The 22,168-nt window shown below is 38.6% G+C and overlaps 1 protein-coding gene and 1 long non-coding RNA gene across 3 annotated transcripts in view; both read left to right on the top strand.

Annotated features, from left to right (window-relative positions):
* RERG (RAS like estrogen regulated growth inhibitor) overlaps positions 1-22,168 on the top strand; it is a 123,865-nt gene that overhangs the window by 29,480 nt on the left and 72,217 nt on the right. The gene's annotated exons all lie outside the window — the stretch shown is intronic.
* LOC130454560 (uncharacterized) lies at positions 15,550-20,947 on the top strand. Its single transcript, XR_008912187.1, has 2 exons — positions 15,550-16,748; positions 20,768-20,947. It is a non-coding gene; the product is annotated as an uncharacterized LOC130454560 (long non-coding RNA).

The following is a 22,168-nucleotide window of genomic DNA, read 5'->3' as shown; positions in this document are numbered from 1 at the left end:
CAACACCATTGGGTCCAACTATTCTCTCTATACTTGATAACTCTATGATCTATATGTCTGGCCTGAGTTTCTTCCTTGAATTCTGGTCTTGTATAACTAACTGCCTGTTGGATGTTTCCAAACAGAAACCTCATAGCTAGCTCAAAGTCATCATGTCCTAAATAGAAATCATTTTCTTTTTCCAAAATTTTTCCTTTTTTTTCCCCAATTTCTCAGTTTCTGCCATGGGAACCACTAGCTTTCCATTCACCCTGGTTTGCAATCTCAAAGTTAGCCCTGACTTTCCCTTGTCCTTCACTCCTAATATCTAATTAGCTGTCAAAACTTGTTATTTCTGGCATCTGTCCCTTTTTCTCTAATCACATGGCCGCCATCTTAATTCAAGGCCTTATCACTTCTCTCCTGGCCTATGATAATAATTTTCTAATTTATAATTTCTAATTTATCTTGCCTCCAAACCTTTTCCACAGCTGCAGAATTGATATTATTTATTAAAGCACAGACTTGATCCCAAGAGGTAGCTTGAAGTAGTGGATAGAAAACTAGTCTTAGAGGGGTTGAAATAAAGTCTTGCCTCTGACCTAGATGCTTTATATGACAGTTGTCCAACCAGACACAAGTCACTTAATACCTAATCATTAACCAAGTAACCATAAGTCTTTAAATACCTTAGCAATGCTCTAAGGCTATAAATTGCAGAAGAGTTGCCCATCTTCATTGTTAGGGAGGTTCTTCTTCTTTGGGAATTCTTACGCTGATGAAATCACAATTCTCCACAACTACAAAAAGCTGTAATGATCCCTCTTGTGTCTGACACTAGAAACTCCTATGTGGAGTCCTTCATAGTCTGCCTCCAGCCTCCCTTAAAAGGGTACTTAATATAAGTGCATGCTAAGTCCAGGTCCCATTACTTTGGCTGCCCAGTTAGACAGAAAAACTAAATGAGACTGACTCCTCAATGCCTGTGCAATCACTCTTTGTTATCTCTTCAGTGATATGGATGTCACCTCCTGGGGATCAAAGCCGCCAGCCTGATCCCAAAGGTCCCAGGCGAGGGGTGTCCTTCTCTGCCTGGGCAGAGGTCCGGTCTCCCTCTCAGGAGTCCATCCTAGGCCCGATCTAAGCTGGTGATGGGGGCCTTCACTGGCCTTCTTGCAGAGCTAACTAAAGGTGTTCTGAACATACACCCAAATCCTGATTTGTGGTTTTTACCTAATTCATTGACCACATAATTTGGTACTTTCCCAGATTTAAACAATGATGAGGATGTAAGGGTTAAAATTATGGTTGAGACTGAAAAAATCTAAATTTAAGTGGTTGCCAAGGGAAATTCCAAATAATAAAATACCCAAGTCATCTGCCAAATTTTGTGGTGATTTAATTGATAGTGGAGAAGATTAAGAAGAAGAAGGAAGAAGAAGAAGGAGTAGGTTTTTTCTCTCCCTCTTCCCCCACCTGATTAGTATCAGGTGGGAGATCAGGAGATAAGGGAGTAAGGGTTTAGACTATGAAGGAGGAAGGAATCAGGCTGACCTCCAATGGGGCTCAGCTAAGATGCCCGAACCTGAAATCATCTCATGGGCAAAACTCACCACCTAACACTCCAAGATGTCAGAATGCTTTGCACACTGCCAGACAGAGTTGTCTCTCCAGGGAAAGAAGAGGGGCCAGGAAGTGCCGTGCCTTATATGGACTTTTTTACATCATTTTTCTGCATCTCATCTGTACCAATGAGGATTTAGCTTGACTTAGGACAGCCCAAAGGTCTGTCCTTTTTTTTTTTTTTGCATATGTCTGTTGAAGGCCATCTCCTCAGATAATTAAATCTTGAGTTTGATGCAGACCTTCAAAATCTTGTTACATTGAGTAGGGTGAAGAATGTGGAGTTTCCAAGACCTGATTCTATTATTCCAAGTATCTCCATTGTTACTGATCAGGAAATAGCTAACTCACATCTTCTAAAGAATGGTCTGATTAGGGTGGAATAGTTTTGAAATTCACAAGGGTACTAGATTGTAAACCATAATTTTTCATTGACAGTCTTTTCTCTCTGAAGGCCTGCATAGATTTGTTTAGGAATTCTCAAATGTTCTTTATCAAATTATACCACAGATGTGATTATCTTATTATTGAAAAAACAAAGAGAAAAACAATCCAGTAAGGAAAATAACTCAGTGCAAAAATGGAGGCTTAAAGTCAGTTGGAGTGTGGGCTATGCTGGGTCAACATACTTATTCCTATTACTCAGTTTGTCTAGTGGTAGTCACTGTATGTTACTCTGATGCTTTGCTTTCCTTCACAAAATCTTTCTAGTCAGAATTACCTACTTACTATTCCACATGTGAGCTATCCTGTCGCCCCTCTCTGCTTCTGTATAGGGCGTCCCCCATGATTACAATTCATTCCTTACTTCTAAAAGCTTGATTTAGAATCAATTTTGTTTAAATTCTCTAATTTCCTTCAAAGATCAGCATAGGTACCACTTCCGAAAGGAATCTCTTCCAGTATTCTCAGTTGCTTATGTCCTATACACTTCAGAATTATTTTGTATCTACTTTTTATGTATTTTCTATTTACTTAGATGCTTGTGTGTTTCCCCCAGTAGAATATACATTCTTTGAGGACAGGGATTTTTCATTATTGTATTAGTTCCAGGCAGAGTGTCTTGCACATAGTAGGCATTTAACAAATGCATATTGGATGAATATGTTTAGTTTGCAAGGTGTCTGCAGCAGTGAGATAATGAGCAGTTTCCATGGTACATTTTTGCATTCAAACATTCTGAGAGCCAAAGAGTGATTAAGTCAAGGTATAGCTTTCCAGCATGTTTGTGCCAATGTCATGACAAGCTGATAATGCTCATTATGCCAGTTCAGGAAGCCAGGGTCATCTCATCAAACAGAAAAGGTAATTGCCTGGGCAGAAGAAAATGTTCTCTTGGCCTTTATTATAAATAAATGAAAGTGCTCTAGTTCTCTCTTGCTGGAATGGATTGCACACAGCTGCACAATGGGGTTTCCTTTTCAATTGACTTAGATTAAACCCTATTTTCGAATTTCTGAGCCGATGAGTGTGTTCCCATAGATCTGTGGAGGGCTACGTCATTTAAGTGGAAAGGTAAATAGGGTAAGAATGCCTCACACGCCCTCACACATAAGGCTGTGTGATGGAGGTAGTCCTGAGTTTTGTAAGGGGCAAATTTAGGGGGTTTTGACTAATATATTGTCCTTATGGTTGCCAGGGATTAATTCAAATCCCAATAAAAATACTCAAGTCAGTTTGGGAATTTTATGGTGGTTTAATTAATATAGAGGGAAGGAATTAAGAAGAAGAGAGAGAGAAAAGGGTATAAGATTTCTCCAACTTAGCGTGAGCCAAGGGGAGTTCAGAGACCTTCCAGCCACAAGGTCTCCTCCAAAATGAGGGGCCTCCCAGGAGAATTGCGTTTTTAGAAAGGTAAAGGAAAAAAAGGAATCAGCCCAAACTCCGAGAGAGCTCAGGGAAGACACCTCACCTGAACCACACTACTAAGCTTCTCCCAGTTACCTCATCAAGGATGCTCACCACCAAACCCCAAAAATAGCTGCAGTCATGCCAAGACGCCAAGACGCCCAACACGCCAACCAGCCACCTCTCTGCCAAAAAAAAAAAAGACCGGAGAGAGGAAGTGATGTGAAATATATAGACCATTTTTTTACATCACTTCCTGAATTTCACATGTACCAATGGTAGCTTAAGCATGACTTAAGACAGCCTAGGGGGTCTGTCAGTTATTTCTGATTTGTCATTTGTTAGCACATGTCTATCATAGGCCATCCTTCTCAACACTTAATCCTTAAGTAGGGGTGTAAATATTCCTGTTTGTTAGACTAAGCAGGGTGGAATAAATCCAAAATTCACAGTTTAATGTCACAAATTGTGGGGGAAGTGCATGGCAGACATTTTCTGGTCTTTGCCAAATTATTGCTTGTAGTTTATATACAGTATAGTATAGTAGTAGTCTCTCGGTAACCAAGGATGACTATTGTCTTTGTGTGTTTTTGTGCACAAAGACACTTGTGCATAAAGATTTAAGTGGAAAAGTCAATGCACAGAGACAGTCCCACTCTCTCAGCATTGGAAGCCTGGGTCCAGTGGCACAAAAAGTTGTTACATCTGGAGACTTCCTCAGCTGCATTGGATGACGGTGTTGTCTTTTTGTGCTCCAACACGCCCTGAGCACTCCACAGTGCCTTGCTGCGTTGCCATCTCAGCCGTTGAACCTTCTTATTGGTTTCTTCCGTCTGTTCAGCCGAAGCTTTCTTCACATGCTGGGTGAGCAAAGCCCTAGTTCACTAGGGGTCCACGACAACTTGATGGCTACCCTCACAAGGTTTAGCCGGCCTGTTGAAGCTGTTGCCCGGGATGTGGCCGCTGCCAAATGCTAGCAGCTACTAGGAGCCACAAGTGAGAGCTGGGTGTCAGGTGAGGGTCAGAGGCTGGAGAGCTGCCCTAGGAGGGCACAACAAGCCCTCCATACCAAAGATATTACTCCTCCCTGAGCACCCCATACACCCATATACAGTAGAATTTATAAATAAAATAGGGATCACACATTTGCAAATGAGTGATTCTCCAATCAAAATGGATATAAGCAGAGAATACACTGTGAGCTCTCAAAGGAGAGAATTAAGCAACACCTTTATCAAAGATTTATTTATATAAAAATATAAATGAAGTGCCAGGTAGCAACAAATCCCTTTTCCTCCCCTTGTTCTGAAATCAAAGCTTTTCTTTGCTTTTTATATTAATGGAGAAGGATTGATCATTAAAACAAGCAAAAAAAAGCAAAATTACAAGCAGCAGTGTTTTACATTCAGATAGCACGTGAAAGTCTTTGTCTTCAGTATCAGAAGACAAAACTGTTCACCTAGCAAATGAGAGGCCCAGCTACTTAGTCATAAGGGAATGAGTGGGAAGCAATGATTGAGTGATTTCCAATGATCTGTCATGGTTGTCCTAGCCTTTCATTTCATAATTAACCACCCCCTCATGCTGTGTGGTTTTATCTTCCTAGAAGAGGCTGGCACTGTGAAGCTGCCTCCCTCACCCCTGATCTTTAGCCCTGCTTGACCCTGGTAATGGCACCTCGCCCATGATATGTGGGAATTTCCTTTGCTTCTAGATGCCTTATTAGAATTAGAATTCTCCAGATGTCAGCAATTACTGAGTGATTAGCTATGGCCCTATTGATGTTTTGCAAGGATTTTCTTAAGGCATTTTGAAGATATTAATTAAATATATCCCTGGTACTCTGGGATATAGATTAAATATTTATTCCTGTAAAGAACATACACTAATGATAGTCTGTGTGGATGTCACAACATCCTATTCACTTAGTGTCTGATGGATGTCTAAGAGTCCATCTGAAATTAATCTTAGCACCAAGCATCGAATGGAATATAGTCTAAAGGGTGGGAATTTATCTAGGGAGTTTCTGATTTATTTAATAAGTTACCTAATCAAAATGATGAGATTACAGGATATGGACCTTTATTTTCAGTATCTCTCATGACACCTCATGAGAATGTAGATGTGTCCTCAGTTCCTTGCTTATAGGAAATAGAGAAACCTGATTATTCACCTCCTCCAAATCAAGGAGACTAATTTATTCAGGTGAGCCAGTGGTCTCCTTGGTGCATAAAATTAGTGAAACCAGCTTACTCCTACTTTTGGAACTTAAGAAGACAGATCAGCTCACAAAAATTAGCACAACTGTCCCTTCCACATCATAGAGGTTAGGGGTATGGCACCCCTTTTATCTAGATAATCCACATAAAAATTTGGGGCTCTCCCTTGTTTCCAGAGGAGAATTCTGATTTTTTCTTTCTTCTTTTTTTATGGGGTGTTTATAGTGCCTCATTTTAAATTTTGGGTTAAATATGCATTTCTGAGTTTTTAGAATTTCTGTGTTGTTCAGGGCACCCCTAAAATTCCCACTTAATTCCTTATGCTCATGAAAAATATATCAATAACACCATGTGGAAGCAATAACTGTAGACCCTTGTTGGGCGTGGAAGTAGTGGGAAAAGGAAACCTGTGCCCATGTGCACTTTACTTCTCCAAGGAGCAGTAAGTAGATAGTAACTTGGTGGCAGATAAACAGGGTTTCCATGTGCCCAGTCAGGAGACCTGAGAGGCTAGTTTGTGGACATTGTGAACCCCAACTCCCTTGTGGATAAGGGGCTTATTTTTCTCCCTAGGCAACATGATCCATAAATCTGGGCTTCTGGCCAGAGAAAGGAGATATCCTGGGGCCAAACTAACTTTGGGAATTGCCTCCTGTGTATCTCCAAGTTTGGAAATTCCCAAGTTTGAGAAGTAGGAGATTGGGCATTTTAGAGAGAAGGGAATTTTATGATTTCAGCTTGCTCTAGAATAAAGGAGAAGCCTACCCACATGGTACTCATTGCCTTCTTAGAGAACAAAACCGATGTGTTCCTCAGACTGTAGATGTGATGGAAGATGGGATTCCTCATTTCACACTCCCTGAAACATGTTTACCTTTCTGGAGAAAGCTCAGCCACAGGGAGGTATTGTCAGTTTGGGGAGTTAATTGGAGGAGTTCCTGATCTACTCAATGAGTTACCCAATCAAAGTAATGAAATTAAAGGAAACAAGGACCCCATGGATAAGACCAAGATGCTCATTAGTGTGCCAAAGAAACAACAATCTTAGCTTTAGTTCCCTTCTTGGGACTAGCAGATGTGTTTTCTGTATCTGTTTATGGACTCCTGTGTCTTCTGAATTTTCTGTTGAGTTAAATAAAGCCTGTCACATATATTATTTATATATGCTATCATGACTGTTTATATGTGAGCTAAAAATTCTGTTACTCATACCTAGAGAAGCCTAACAAGCTATATTTTGATTATATGGAGATTCTCCTGAAGTAATTCCAAAAGGGGCCATTGAGACAAAAGAAAATGTTTCTCTTAGGGTCAACCTCCCCAACATTAGAACCAGGCCATTCTATTTTACAATAGAACATTTCTCATTACCAGAAATGAGTACTACTACTCTTATATTTATTTTCTTTGCCAATTAAGTCACACTATCTGTGATTAGACATGATCAGCCCCTCATCTATTAAGTACTTAAGAAAATAAGTATACTATGAGTATATTTGTTGGAACTTCTTGTCAGTTTAGGAACTATTTTTTTCCTTAAAAACATTTTATTGATGTCTTATGTCTTCTACTTTCCTCTCCCCTTTATCTAATGCTCCATTATGACAAAGAAAAATAAACAAGAACATCTGATATAGTGACACCATCTGACAACATATACAATATTCCATCCTTGTAGTCTCTCATCTATCTTGAAAGATGCAGTTTTCATTATCTGTTCTTCAGAACCATCATTGTCTTTTCAGTTACTCAAAAAGACTCCTTTGTAGTGATTTTTTAAAATGTCATTGTATGTATTGCTCTTTTGAGCCTACTTCACTCTTCATCAGTTTTATACATATATTTTCTCTGAATTTCTCCTATTAGTCATTTCTCACTGTACAGGAAATATTCCAATAAATAGAACCAGTAAGTTCTATTTACTTAATATCACCTGCACTGAACTCCAAGCATTCTTGGAGGAGATAGGTCCCCTCTGAACAACATGTGTGCTAGCTATGTATACATAAATGAAATTTGCCTATAGGAAATCTTTCTTATTTACTGACCTTTTCCAAAAGACCCATTTCTACAAAGATCTGAGTTTCTTTCTTTTTTTCCCCATTCATGCCTATACAAAAAGCTTTTCCCAAAGAAGTCATGGGTGTGTGTGTGTGTGTGTGTGTGTGTGTGTGTTGGGGTGAGGGGTTGGGAATAGGTTTGTGAGGGAGAGTTTTTGTCCTTCAGGAGAGATAGGGTAGGAGAATGGATAAGAAATGTTCATGAAGCTGCTAAAAGATTCCTTTTTATAAGAGTATCACTTTCTTCCTAAATGACAAGTTCTATTATATTATGCTTGAGGAAAGCCAGTGTCTAATATTTGGAGATTAATTTTCATGTAGTCAAAATGTACCCTGAAAATAGAGAGGTACTACAGCTGTTTTCTCCCTTCATTTATCCTGTAGATGTGTAATTTCACATATTTCTCTGAAGGTTCTTAAAATAGCAAAATAATCTGAAATCTTTCCACACCATGAATCATTCTTCAGATTGTTCTTGCAAAGGTGTTTACCATTTTCTTGGTTCTAAAGTGAAATTTCCAGATTCATATGTTTCTTTCAGGGTTCACATGGGAAAAGAGGAGCCTGGCAGTTCTGCCCCTCCCTTTGGACTTTTGCCTTGGCAGCAAGAATGCTGGCATAGGGCCACCAGCCCTGCTTTTACCCTCCAGATTTTTGGTGCCTTGGACTTAGCCCAGTTTTAGGACCTATAGGCTTTATGGGAGTTGAGAAATATCCATGGAATAAGTTGTTACAGGCAGTCTGATAGAATGAGTAAGGAAGGTTATGTGTGAGGTGCATGAATCCTCGAAATAGGAAAGGGGTGAGTAAAATTCACTCTCACTAACTCAGTGAAGAGTAAGGAATGGAAACCTTCAGAAATCATCAGAATTTCTGTATATTTACAAACAAAAAAAAGGCAACAGGAAGAGATAGAAGAAGAGAGAGAAAAATTGAAACTCCACAAAATGAATAACATTTCCAGGAGTTAATTTACCAAGACATTCTTAGATCTTATTTGAATACAGTGATGGAACATTCTTTACAGAAATAAAGGAAGACTTCATTGGAGAGATACTAATTGTTTATCATTGTGTCACCAATCAATAAGTTTTTAGTAATATTCCAGTAAATATTCAAAACTCTGGGAATACAAAGAAAAATTAAAAACAAATTAGTCCCTATCAAGGAACTTACATTCTAATGGGGATGGGGATGATGTGAAACAAAAATAGGTATATTTATGTGTAAATACATATAAGATACATATAGAGTAAATAAAAAATATAGAACATAAAAACAAAAAATGAAGCACACTCTACCCTCAATGAACTATAGTCTATAGTGGGAGACACATGTACACATAGAAGCATATCGAAACAAATACTAGAGAATTTGGTTGCAGGTACTGGCAATGTAGGGATGGGCTCATTAGGGTGATAATGTTTGAGATGAACTTTTACACTTGGGATTCTAAGAACTAGATTTGAGGATGATGAACATTCCAGGCATGGGGACAGCCTACCAAAATGGAAGATAGAGTGTACCCTGTGGGGAATAGCATGAAAATCAATTTGAGTTGAATTGAAGAGTACTTGAAGGAAAGTAGTATATAATATGGATAAAATATTTTTAAAAATCCAGGCAGTGCACTGAATAAGCACCTGTTTTAGGGGTGAGGTAGAGGGATGGTGTTATTGCCACTCCCAGGACTCTTGTGGTTTTTGTTCCCTTATCCTATCACAGACCCTATTTTACCTAACCCCATCCCTGTATTACTCCTAGCATCCATCTCCTTCACTCATATTCACATACTTGTGAATGAAATTGGAGGAAATAATAATACTGTACTGACTTGGTCTACTACAAATTTTTGCTACTGAATGTCAACTAGATTCTCACTACAAGAAGAAAATTCTACAACTATACTCTCATTGAGGTCCTATTATGCTCATCAGAGTAACTATCCAAATCTTTTCTTATATCTGCAAAACTTCTGTATCATCATAATTAAGCTTTGCTTCCAGTGTTACCTCATACTTTATCAATAAAGTGGAAGCCATTCACCTAAAGCTCTTTCTTTTCCCCTCTTCCTTCTAAATTCCTGAAAAAAGCCATATACACCTAGTGTATAATGCATCTTTTAAACTTACCTATCTGAAACTGCTCTCTCCGAAGCTATTTATTAATGAACTCTTAGTTACTCATTCTAATGGCACTCCAGTGTTCTTGATATAAACCTTTCTCTAGTCTTTGACACTATTGACCCTCTTCTTTTCTTGGATATTCTCGTCTCTGATTTATTGACTCTACCTTCTTGGTTTTCCTCCCACTTGCCTGACTGCCTGCTTCTATCTAGATCTTTCTATGTCTTGCCTATTAACTGTTGGGGTCTCCCTGTACTTCAGCTAAAACAGGACCTGTTCTAGTATCATTTCTCCTATCTCTATATAATTGTTTGTTTGATCAGCATTCATGGGTTCATTATCCTCTCTGAAGAGAATTCCCAGATCTCTATTCCTATCTGATTGATATCTTTTACCTGTGTATCAGTCTCATATCATGAATTTTCTTATAGGACATTCCAAATAAATTACTTGTAGACATCTAAAATTTAATGCATTCAAAAAATAACCTATTATTTTTCTCCTCAAACTCAAGGGGATAAACCTAGTCATCCAGGTTTACAACCTTGGTGCCATCCTCAATTCTTTTTTTTTTTCACTTTTTTCAATTACATGTAGAAATAATTTTTAGCAATTATTATCTGGCATTTTGTGATTCAGAGTCTCTTTCTGTCCCTCCCTTGTCACCAAGGCTGTAAACAGTCTGATATAAATCATACTGTCATGCAGTGCTGTCATGCAATACATATTTCCATATTTCTCATGCTAGGAAAGAAGACACATCACACGTACAATAAAAAAATTCAGGAATGAGATATGAAATAAAGTGAAAAATGGAATGCTTTGATCTTAAGTCAGATTCCAACCATTCCTTCTCTGGATATGGATAGCATGCAGCTTATCTGGAACCTTACAACTGCTGATAATAGTTTAGTACTTCACAATTGATCATCCTACGATATTTCTCTTTCTATACACAGTGTTCTCCTGGTTCTGCTCACTTCAGTTTACATCAGTTCACATAAGTCTTCCCTGGTTATAGGAGACTTATCCTGTTTGTCATTTCTTATGGCACAGTAAGACCCCATCCTCCACTCTTCACTCTTACCCACTTCATTTATCCATTCAGTTTCTGAATCTTATGCTTTATTCCCCACGCCATCTCTCCTCCCATACAACCTCTTCTCCCTACTCACATAGCCATCATCCTCAGTAAGACGGCTAGCCTCTCTCACTTGGACTGTCACAGTAGCCTTCCAAGTGGACTCCATGCCTGTCCCACATCTCTTGCTACTCCATGTTGCCAATTAAGATTCTTCATAATGCTACCTTTTTTTTTGCCTTTCTGGCCTAATAATTCATTTCCCCACATGCTGAAGTCTAGCCATTCTGACTCATTTGCTGTACGTTGTACACATGACAATCCATCTCAGATCTCTGTGACTTTGCACTATTTCCCCATACTTGGAATGTTCTCCCTCCTAATTTCAACCTTGCAGAATCTTAAGTTTTGTTATATTCAACTCCAGTACTTTCTCATGCAGAAGGATATTCTACTCTCCCCATCTGCTAGTACCTTCCTTCAGACCAAGTATCATTAGTGTACCAATTGACGGGACTGTTGTCTTCTCCATTAAGATGTAAATTCTTGGAAGGCAAAGACAATTTTTACTTTTTCTTTTAGTCCTAACTTTTAATACATGATTGATTGATTAAAGCTTGACTGAAAATTGATGGAATTATATGAAATCATATAAAGGAGAGATGGAATGGCAAGTTAAGAGAACAAGTTGAGTTCAATTTAGCTGGTACATAAAGTGTCATGAGGAGGAATAAAATTAAATAGAATTTGAAAGATATGATGCAAATTATGGAATATCTTAAATAGGTAATATTTAGACTAGAAGCAATAATGGAGCTGTTGAATAAGGGATCAAGCAAAGGATTTCCTTCTTCTGCAACACCTCTGATGCAGACCTGGTGTTGAAAGAGCCAGAGGTCCACAGAAAGTCAACTAATTTCCAGTGTATCTAGAATTAAATAATATGGGAACCAAGAGTTGGAACAATATAACAGCAAAATATTAGAAGGACTGTCACAATGTTGCAAGCCTGAACATCATGGATGGGTGAGGTAATGTAAAAATGTGCCAGAATAGAAGTTGTTTTCTAATGGATTTTGAAATTGTCTTCAGGATCTTTAGCACTAAGAACAATCCCAAATTTAGGTTGTGATGCTTATACTTAAAATGGGTTTTCTCAGAGAGGACAGAATTCACCTGTTGTTAAAGACAAAATTAAGAATGACTGTGGAACAACCAACCTCCTCCTATCTATATTTTTTCCCTCAGATCTGTTCTTATTTTTACTTCAGGAGAGATAAATAAAGCCCAGCTGTTTGTTAGTATGGTCATGGCTCCTCAGACAACTCCAAATCTAGCCATCCAGATGCTATTTCCAAATCTTGTAGGAAAACAAGATAAAACAGAGTTGGAGAACAGTCAGTAGGGTGGGAGTATGGAGGAAGTTTGGGATACTGAAGGACTTCAGGGAGCTGGTATGTGACCTCTGTTGTTTTTTCCCAGGCATGATTAACAGTTAATTTCCTAAACATTTCAACAATGGAAAATAAATTGGTCTAAGGCATCTGTTTTTAGATTGGGGGTAGGGGATTGCTGCTTGCATTTAAAACTTATCTTTGCTGTTGAACAGGCTCAACCCTACATCTCAAATTCCAAGTTGTTCTTGATATGGTTCACATTTCAACTAGGCTGTCATATGCCTAGTGCCTATAACTAAATATTTTCATTTAGAACCTTGGGAAAATCATGTGACATCATAAGATAGAGTCCTAGCATCATAGACTCAAAACTACAAAAGACTTTAGAGATCATCTAAGACCCCTCAGTTTTTAGCCTCCATCTGCTTTACTTTCTTATAAAATGGGGAAAATAATAGCATCTACCTAACAAAGTTATTGTGAAGATCAAATGAGATTATTTATGAAATACTTTGAAAATCTTAAAACATGCCATAAATGATGATAATAATAATAATGAAATTATTATTACTCCTCAAATGATTCTATCTTGATCTTCTTTGTTCTTCTGTTTCTTATATTAAGAAATTTAGGCAAAGGGAAAAAGTTGAAGTTTCCATTTTTGCTTATTTCCATCTAAAACAGAGGAGAGGATTGTGTTTCGCCTTAAGAGTAGGTTTCTTTCTTTGTATCCCCAGTGCCTGGTCCTAGAAAAAAGTGTGGCAAAGTAGAAAACATGCTACATTTGGAGACACAAAGAACCCAGATTCAAATCTTAGCCTAATCATGAACCATCTATACAAGCCATATGACTTTTCTGGGCCTCAGTTTCCACACCTGTAAAATTGAGGGAATTGGACTAGATGACCTCAGAGGGCCTTTGTAGCTCTAATAATTGTTGCCAGTACCTGCTGATAGATGATATAAAACTCTAAAATTTCATCCCAAGTTATTCCCCTTTTTGATACCTAAAGGAAAATAGAATAACAAAAGGGAATCAATATTATTTGTGTGATTTTACTTTACTTTAATTTAATTTAACTAATACAGCGATATAATAAATAATCTTAATCTTAATATATATTATAATAATATATATTATTACATATAATAAATATAATAAATAATCAATAATCTTAAAAAATAGACCTAAGTATTATATGAATTTCTATTTTTATTTAATGTTGCCATAGACTAGAGCCTACAAGACCAGCTTTAGACCCTGGAATAGACATGGTTATGAGATCATAAAGCATGAAAAATACCTACTCTTAAAGAGATACACATTCCTCTCCCCTGCTTTAGATGGGGAATAAGCAAAAATTGAATTAATCCCAGAACTCATGATTTGAAATACTAGCTACTGGTGAGAGCATCCTTACAGCCTGTGATAATTTAGTGCCTGAGTCGTAGGTCTGATCAGAACCTTTTATTCCTTGCTATTCCACATTATGCCTTGAATATCAGCATTAGGACATACATCCTACTTCCAGGATCAGGGGTCTTCCAGTGACACAGATTCCACCCTTCCTCCCTCTTAGTACATGACATTCAAGAGTTGTTGTGGCTGAGAAAATCAATCTGCCTTTAGCCAATAGGGTGATGTATCTCTCCATATTTAGCAAAGCTGGCTTAGGAAACAATGCTAGTTCTAATGAGGTCCACACTCAACGCCTCTCCTGAGCTTGACAGAATTTGCCAGAGCTCAGGCTCAAGGAGCACAAGACTTGAGAGCCTGGGTCCCCTCCAGCTTGTTGACCTGCAAGCAGGCACTCCCAACCCTTCAAATTCAGGGAAGAATCAATATTGCCTTTGGAAGGACTGTTATTGAATCTATGGCCCTGACTTTCTCCCAAGGTTCTGTTGAACCCAATTGGACTGAAGAAAGGGGGAGAAGGAGCTCGCTGCCACAATAGATAGCATTGGACTTTGAGTCTGGAAGACTCGAGTTGCTGTCCAGCTTTAGATACTTATTAGTTATGTGACTCACCCTTGAGCAAATTGCCTACCCTTTCTCTGCCTCAGCTTCTTCATCTGAAGTGGGGATAATAGCCCCAAACTCACAGGAACCTGGTAAGCCTGTGTTAAGTGCTTTGTGAACCTTAAAGCCCTTTATAAGTGCTAGCTATTATTATTAAGTTTTATGCTATATTTGATTTTGGCATGAGAACAAATATGTACTAAATAATGACCTGGCCTCAGAATCACAAAAATGTGAATTGAGATCCTTTCTCTCTCTTATACATGCTGTCTACATTGTAAACCTTAAAATTTCTTAGACTTATGAATGTTGGAAATTTCACCATTGGGGAATTTCATACTTGAAAAATTTCCTACTGATAGTCTATTGGAATGTGAACCCCCCCTTGGCATGGGAGGGTCCTTCTCCTCCCTACTTAAGATTACTTTAGGACAGAAACCTTTTGCTGAACAATGGAAAGGGCTTTGACCTATGCTTAAGCATAGAACAGGAAGTTCTTTGAGTCATGATTGATTTTAGAATTGATACAATAGAGATACTTGGAATGACAGAACCAGGTCTTGGAAAATACAATCTCCACCCTACTCAGTCCAAACAGGATTTAGGAAGGGCTGCAGCATAGATCAAAATTTAATTATTTGAGAATATGACCTTCAACAGACATGTGCAAAGGGGCAGACCTCTGGGTGGTCCTGGGTTAAGCTAGAGCCACCATTGGCAGAGGGAAGACATGGACAGTGATTGGTAGATGTGAGAACTGAGGGGAGGGAACTGAGATGGTTTCCTTAAAGATAGAGGGGTCTGAGGACAGAGGGGGTGGTTGGAGAGGTTGTGCTCTGAGAAGCTTGCTCTGAAGGAGGCTGGAGGTAGAGGCCCCTGAGACTGTTTCTCCATTTTGGTCACGTGAGTGGTGATAGGGACTGATCTCTTTTCTTTGCCTCAGCTATCTAAGGGCTTGGGCCTTTTGGCCCAGCCTAAACAGAGGGGGTATTTTAAGCCCTATTCCCTTCTCTCCCCTTTCTCTCTCTCTCTCTCTCTCTCTCTCTCTCTCTCTCTCTCTCTCTCTCTCTCTCTCTCTCTCTCTCTCTCTCTCTCTCTCTCTCTCTCTCTCTCTCTCTCTCTCTCTCTCCCTCCCTCCCTCCCTCCCTCCCTCCCTCCCTCCCTCCCTCCCTCCCTTTCTTCCTCCTGTTTGTAATTAAATTCCATAAAAGGCTGACTGCTGACTTGAGTTTTCATTTAGGAATTACATAGCTGAATTCCTTGGCGACCTTAAATTAATATATATCAGTCTTTTAAAGTGATTTCCTTTTCACAACATCAACCTGGATAAGTCATTGAACCTCTGCACCAAGCAGTTCTCTGAGATTCTTAAGTTGTAGAATCTACGAATCTCTACATGGAGACAATAAGTTCCCTCATCAGGGAATTCCTGAACAAATCCTCCAAAAAGGGAGGGGGGGAAAGTGACTGGCATAGGGAGAAATGGACCAAGCTGCCTAATTATCCCCTTAGGGATCTTAATGAAGCTCAACCATCCATTGACAGAAGGGAGAAGAAAAGACCAAACCAATCAGTTAGGGCTTTTCCTCCATTTTCTGCTTAATAGAGGAAATAACATGAAGTAATTCCTGGGAATTATTCTTTGACTGAAATTCTTTGGCTGCCCTTAGGGCTATCAACTCTTCCCAGCTGCTTCATAAATCTCTGTGAAATTCCCTATGCTTTAATTGTCACCGTATAATTGAATGTTTGGTTATTTTCACATGGTTCTATACTTTGACAGTTTATTTTAATTTACCCAACAGTGCCTGTTCTTTGTCATTTGTCCCATATGGTTCTGGAAGGAGCCTCCTGAATGAGTCCAAAGTTTGGAATTTATGAAAGTTGCCTCCAAAATTTTCCTTCCATCTTTTTTTCCTCCATTTCTTTGTCTGTGATCTAGCGTTTCCCAAGCCAAATTCTTTAAGAAACATATCAAATTAATATCTAAGAATTCCTTCTTTCTCTTGCCTCCCTTCTTGCCCCACCTGGAAACTTCCTGTGTCTCTGAGGAACATTTAAAGGGTTTGTAAGTTTCCATGTTGAATTTTTTTGACCTGAAATAGAGGCACAATGACCACCCAGGCCTTTGAAACAAAGATAGGAACTGATAGAGAAAAATAAAAGAGTTTCATTTCCTGATAGCTGTGCAGTTATCCTAGTATCAGGCACTGCATTACCATGGTAACAAATACCATTACCCAACAGTACAGCAGACAGTTAAAAATCATTATCCCTTCCCCCTGGCAATTAGATTTCAGGATTTTCTTTTCTCATATGTATCCCAGCTTTAAGTTGGCATAGATGAGTCCCATGTTCCTGTCCAGAATGGAGAGGGTTCCTGATACCCACATATGTAAGACTTGTTTTCCCATCTGGTAAAGTTTACAACAATTTTAGGAGACCCTAGTGAATAGACAAGTTTTAAATATACATAAGGTAGGAAAACTCTCTGAGTAATACTTGCTATACCCAGTTTCCCTCATCTATGGCAGCCTCATGACTCCATAAATCTTCCTTCAGACCTTCCTTTAGGGTTTGGCTCACCAGTTCCACTTGTTTGTTTTTTTCACAGTCACTATCCTTCCTTCCATTCTGATTTTCTGCCTAGCCCTCCTTTGGGAGAAAAAGGAGACTCCCACTCTCTTTTACTCTCCTGCCCCTTAAATAATAATATTAAGTTCAAATTTATACAGTGCTCTGAAAAATTCTCAAAGTGCCTTTCTCACAACATTATTATCCCCATTTTAAAGATTAGCAAACCAAGACTCAGAAAATCTTAAGTGATTTGTCCATGGCTACACAACTAAGTACCACAGGGGGAATTTGAACCCATTCTCTTGTTCCCAGATAAAATGATATTTTTAATGAAACCACATTTCAGGTATTTTAATAGAAAATGAGAGATATATTACTAATGGAAAAAATAGTGAGGCTTAAAATAATGAACAAAAGAACAAAGTTATAATAACTCAAGGAAAATGGGGGCTAAGAGAATAAAAAGATGATATTTTGGAGGAGAATATTATATTTGAATCCTATGCTGCAGTGATACTCAACAGATTCCATGGGACCTCATCTTTCTGTTCAAAGCACTAGCTTCTCTTCTTTTCAACTGCCTACAAATATGCCCATATCTCCCTGGATCCTCAAAAAAACCTATTTGATCTGTTCATTCCCTCTATCTGTCATTCTATATTTCTCCTCCATTTATTTCATTCTCTCCTTAACTCTGTAGGCTGTCTTCTGACTTCATCTTTCAACCAAACCTGATCTAACATTGCTAATCATTTCTTAATTACCAAATCTAATAGACTTTTCTCAGTCCTCATCCTTCTTGACCCCTCTAACATCTTTGATACTGTTGGCTCTCCTTTCCTTTCTAGGCTTTTGTGACAGTGAACTTTGCTGGCTCTTTTACCTGAAAAGGAAACAGCATGCTGCAAATAGTGGGGGTCTTCCCAAGGCTCTACCCTGGGCCCTTTCCCTTCACTATGCTATTTATTTGGTGATCTCATCCATTTCCATGGTTTCAGTTATCATAACTGTACTGATGACTCTCAAATCTTCTTGTCCAGTCCTAACTTCCCTCCTGATCTCCAGTCTTGTGTCTTTAATTTCCTTTTAGGCACTTCTACCAGGATATTTTATGGACATTAAAATCATCATGTCCAAAATGGAAGTCATTACCTATTTTCCCCAATGCTTCCCCTCTTCCTTATTTCTCCATTATTGTTGAGGGTACCAGCATCCTTCCTATCCCCCCCACCCCCAGCTTGCCACCTGAGGGTCATTCTCAACTCCTTGTTCGCTCTCCTCTGTAACATCTCAGGGAAATGCCACCTCCCCCCAACACTGGCCCTTTCCACCTCCCACCTTGTCCTTGTTCTTTCCCCTTGTGAGGCTTTCTTGGTGAAGACACTGGAAAGGTTTGCTGTTTCCTTCTACAGCTCATTTGACAAAGGAGGGAACTGAGATAAACAAGGTTGAATGACTTGCACAGAGTTTAGTAAATATCTGAGGCCAGATTTGAACTCCGGAGGCAAGGAATCAAATCTCAATCGTGCTTCAAACTGCTTTCTCTGCTGCTGCATACTGGTTACTCCTCCGCTACTGTACATTTATTTTTTGCTTCCTTGCTATGTGCTCAGTTGGAAGAAGTCAGTCTCTGGTGTTCTCTAGGGCTGCCATCTTTGGCACTCCATTTAACTACAGTTCTCTGCTTTTTCTTGGTGGGACTAGGAGTCCATCAGCCCTTTTTGCTCTAGTCCCAAGGGCTCTCCCTGATCATTTCTGATTCAGACTTAGGCAAAACCAGAGAAGACGTCTGTCTTTCTAATTTATTCTCCTCTCTTGAGTTACAGAGACAAAATTCCACATGCCTCACATATGTCTGGCTGCTCATGGAAATCACCTTTTAGGGACTAGAGGAACAAATGAGAATGGTCGACTTTTAACCCATCTTTCTACAAGCACTAAGTTCCTCCTTCACAAATGTAGGTTCTTGCTATTATTTTATTAACTCCATGATTCCCTCTGTCATAATTGGGTATAACAGCAGACACTAATATTTTTCAAGATACTGAATAAATCAGAATTGCAGTGCCTTTAGAACAAAAGGACAACTAATTTGTAGATCCAGGGAAGTATCTGTATCATCATTACTTTTCCCCCCTTGCTACTTGCTTGGTTTTGCTGTCAAGAGAAAGCATAACGTTCTTAAATGGCAAGATTTTTCTAAGAATATTTGGCTCATTGTGGCATTGTTGTGGCAGAAAATTGCTGGGGTTGGGGTGAAGAAAAGTGATATAATGTAGGTTTTCACTGGTAGGCTATTCAGAGTCATTCTTTTTGTCATAGGGAAGAACCGATGTGGCAATCTTTTATTTTATTTTTTATTTCTACATATCTTTTATTTAATCCTACAATTCTCTAAGACTATCATCTAGGAGCAAGAACCAAGATCAAAAGAAGAAAAAGGCACAATTTTGTGGTAGGGGGAAAAAAGGAAATGAAACAAATGCCTAGTGATTTGGAGAATAGCTAAAAATTAGAGAATATTAATATAATGTAATATTATTTGGTGTAATAAATGGATAATATGAGGAATTAGTAACATATGGAAAGGCTTCTTATGAGTTGATACAGAGTGAAATAAAGAAACAAAGGACAACAGTTTATACATTGAACACAAAAATAATGTTTAAGAAAAAAAACACAAAGCAAACATTAAAATTATTTTAAATGACCAGTTTGGATCCTAAAGAAGACATGATGAAATGCATTTTTTCTTTCTGTAGAGAAGGATACTTCTGCTTTTCTTTTTTTACAAGCAAGGGTTCTGTTTAGGAATGGCAAGATGAAAGGGAAGAGGGGAAGAATAGAGGAGAGCAGTGTTCTTGAAATTTCTTGAATATCCCCAAGATTCAGCCCATTCCATTGAACTCAAGAGTTTTTGGTCAACTGTTTCTGATTGTTATTGCAATGCAGTATCAAGGAACTTCCACATAGGTTATCTCAAAGGTATCTCCATTTAGCCTTCTCTTCTCTCCTTAAATTGTCTTGTCTTTGCCTATCTGCTTAAATAGTGTATTTCCTAATAGAAGTAAATCCCTGAAATTCTTTCTTGTTTTGGTGTTATATCTCCATCATAGTTCCTTGCTTGATAACAACCTAATAAACATTTGCTGAATTGAACTGAACTCTATATGAGTGAGAACAGCTAAGTGGATAGGGTGCTTTACCTGGAGTCAAGAAGACTCATCTTTTTTGAGTTCAAATCTGACTTCAGAGACTGTAGGCAAGTCACTTAATTCTGTTTGCCTCAGTTTCCTCATTTATAAAATGAGCTGGAAAAAAAAATTAACCACTTTAGGATCTTATGCCAAAAAATCCCCAGAGGGGGTCACAAAGAGTCAGATATGGATGAAACAAGTGAGCAACTTGGTGTAGAACGTTTAAAAAGAACTGCCTTATTTTGGGGGTGATTTGCTTGTTCTAGTGGGTTTATAGGGGATATTGCGTCATACTCTGAGATTTTAAAATGTTCCAGTTAGGTAATGCTAACCAGTTAATTCCCACTGGTTACTCATTCAAGAATTGTTAGTAATAGCCCATTCATCTCCAGAATCTTGTCACTGCAGACAAGGCTTGAAGCCATTCCCTCTACTGCTGTGATTTGCTTCTTTTTGTTGTCATTTAATCCTAATTTGTCCTCACAGTAGTCCTGGATTTCCAAATTGTAGTGTTGATGTGGGTCCCTGCCTGAGCACCGTTGTTAATCAGTGAGACTCTAAATGTTCCTACTGCCTTTCTCAGAGAAGGTTTATTGAATTTTAAATTTTCATGCCTTTCTGTTTATTGTGTACCCCTTAGAGAAAGCATACTACTTTCATGGACTGAATCCAATCTATGCAAGATGTAAGCCAAGCCATTCCAAGATGCATACAGTTTCTCATCAACCATAAGTCAGCCTTCATTATCAAACCAAGTCCTCCCTATGATATATGCTAAATATCTCTGCCTCTAACTCCAATAAAATACATTTTAGTTCTACATTTCTCACTGTGGAATCTTTCTTATGGAACCTTTCTCAATACTAGTCATAGGATAATATATTCTGAGATGGAATAGACCTTATATATTTAGACCAAACATAATTTACAGATGAAGAAACTGAAGCTCATGTTGTTTAATTAATGGAGAAAAAGGCATTTGTTAAGAATTTGCTATGTGCAGAACACCATGCTAAGCACTGGGGATACAAATAACAAAATAAGACAGTCCTCCTTCTTAAAGAAATCTCATTCTCATGGATGAGACAACACATGGAAGACAACACATTTCAACTACAAATTAATTGCAAAGATCCCTTGGCTTTTAGAGTACAGCAGCAAAGCAGATGGTGCTGCCTCTTCTTTTAGGTCATTTACTCTGATAAAATCATATCAGTGTTTGATATTGAACCATTTGATATTACAAAGTACTTTGCCTTTTGAGTCAGCCAAAAAATGTACCTCTAGAATTTTGTAGTAGCCCTGTCAGGTTGCATCTTCACAGGGCTTGCTTCCCAAGATATTGACTGTGAACACTGGGTTCTTTCCATCAGAATCTGAGAGGAGATGTATATTCCCATCCCTCCCCTAGGTTGCCCTGCCTTATCTGCCTTCTGAATGGTAGGTGGTTAATATTTGTTGGAATGGCTGGCCCCCTCTCCACAGGAGCCTTTGGCAGGGGATGGAGGCTAATCAAGGACCAGTGCTTCATCAGTGCTTCCCTTCCTAGCACTCCTATACTTGTCTACCTGTTGGGACAATTGCCTACCAGTTGTTGCTGGTGAAAATTTAAGAAATCAACCAGTTAGAAAACATTCATTGAATATTTACTATGTGCCAGGCATTGTGTTAGTTCTCTTTTTCACAACGATTTATCCCCTGATGGTGGCTGCAAGGGGTAGACTAGAAGTGAGTCTGGTGGTTTGGAGGACACTGCTGTTCCCAAAACTTTTGGATTCAGAGCCCGCACCTGTCTACATCAGGATCAAAGGGAAAATGATGGTCAAGATGGTGGTGCAAGTTGCCTGGCACTTGCCTCCTGTATTCAGTCATCTGCCTGAGTTTATATGTTATAACTGAACCAGATTTTAAACTCAGGTTCTTCAAATTCATTATGCTTTCCAGTACATGACACAGTCCAGATATTTAAGTAGATGTGCCTGCCATAGACACATACAGAATAATTTAAGCATTATCTTATTAGTTGTATATGTAGACATAA

This window comes from Monodelphis domestica, chromosome 5, assembly GCF_027887165.1.
Source record: "Monodelphis domestica isolate mMonDom1 chromosome 5, mMonDom1.pri, whole genome shotgun sequence".
NCBI classification, from domain to species: domain Eukaryota; kingdom Metazoa; phylum Chordata; class Mammalia; order Didelphimorphia; family Didelphidae; genus Monodelphis; species Monodelphis domestica.
This window is presented reverse-complemented; position numbering and strand designations above follow the sequence as displayed.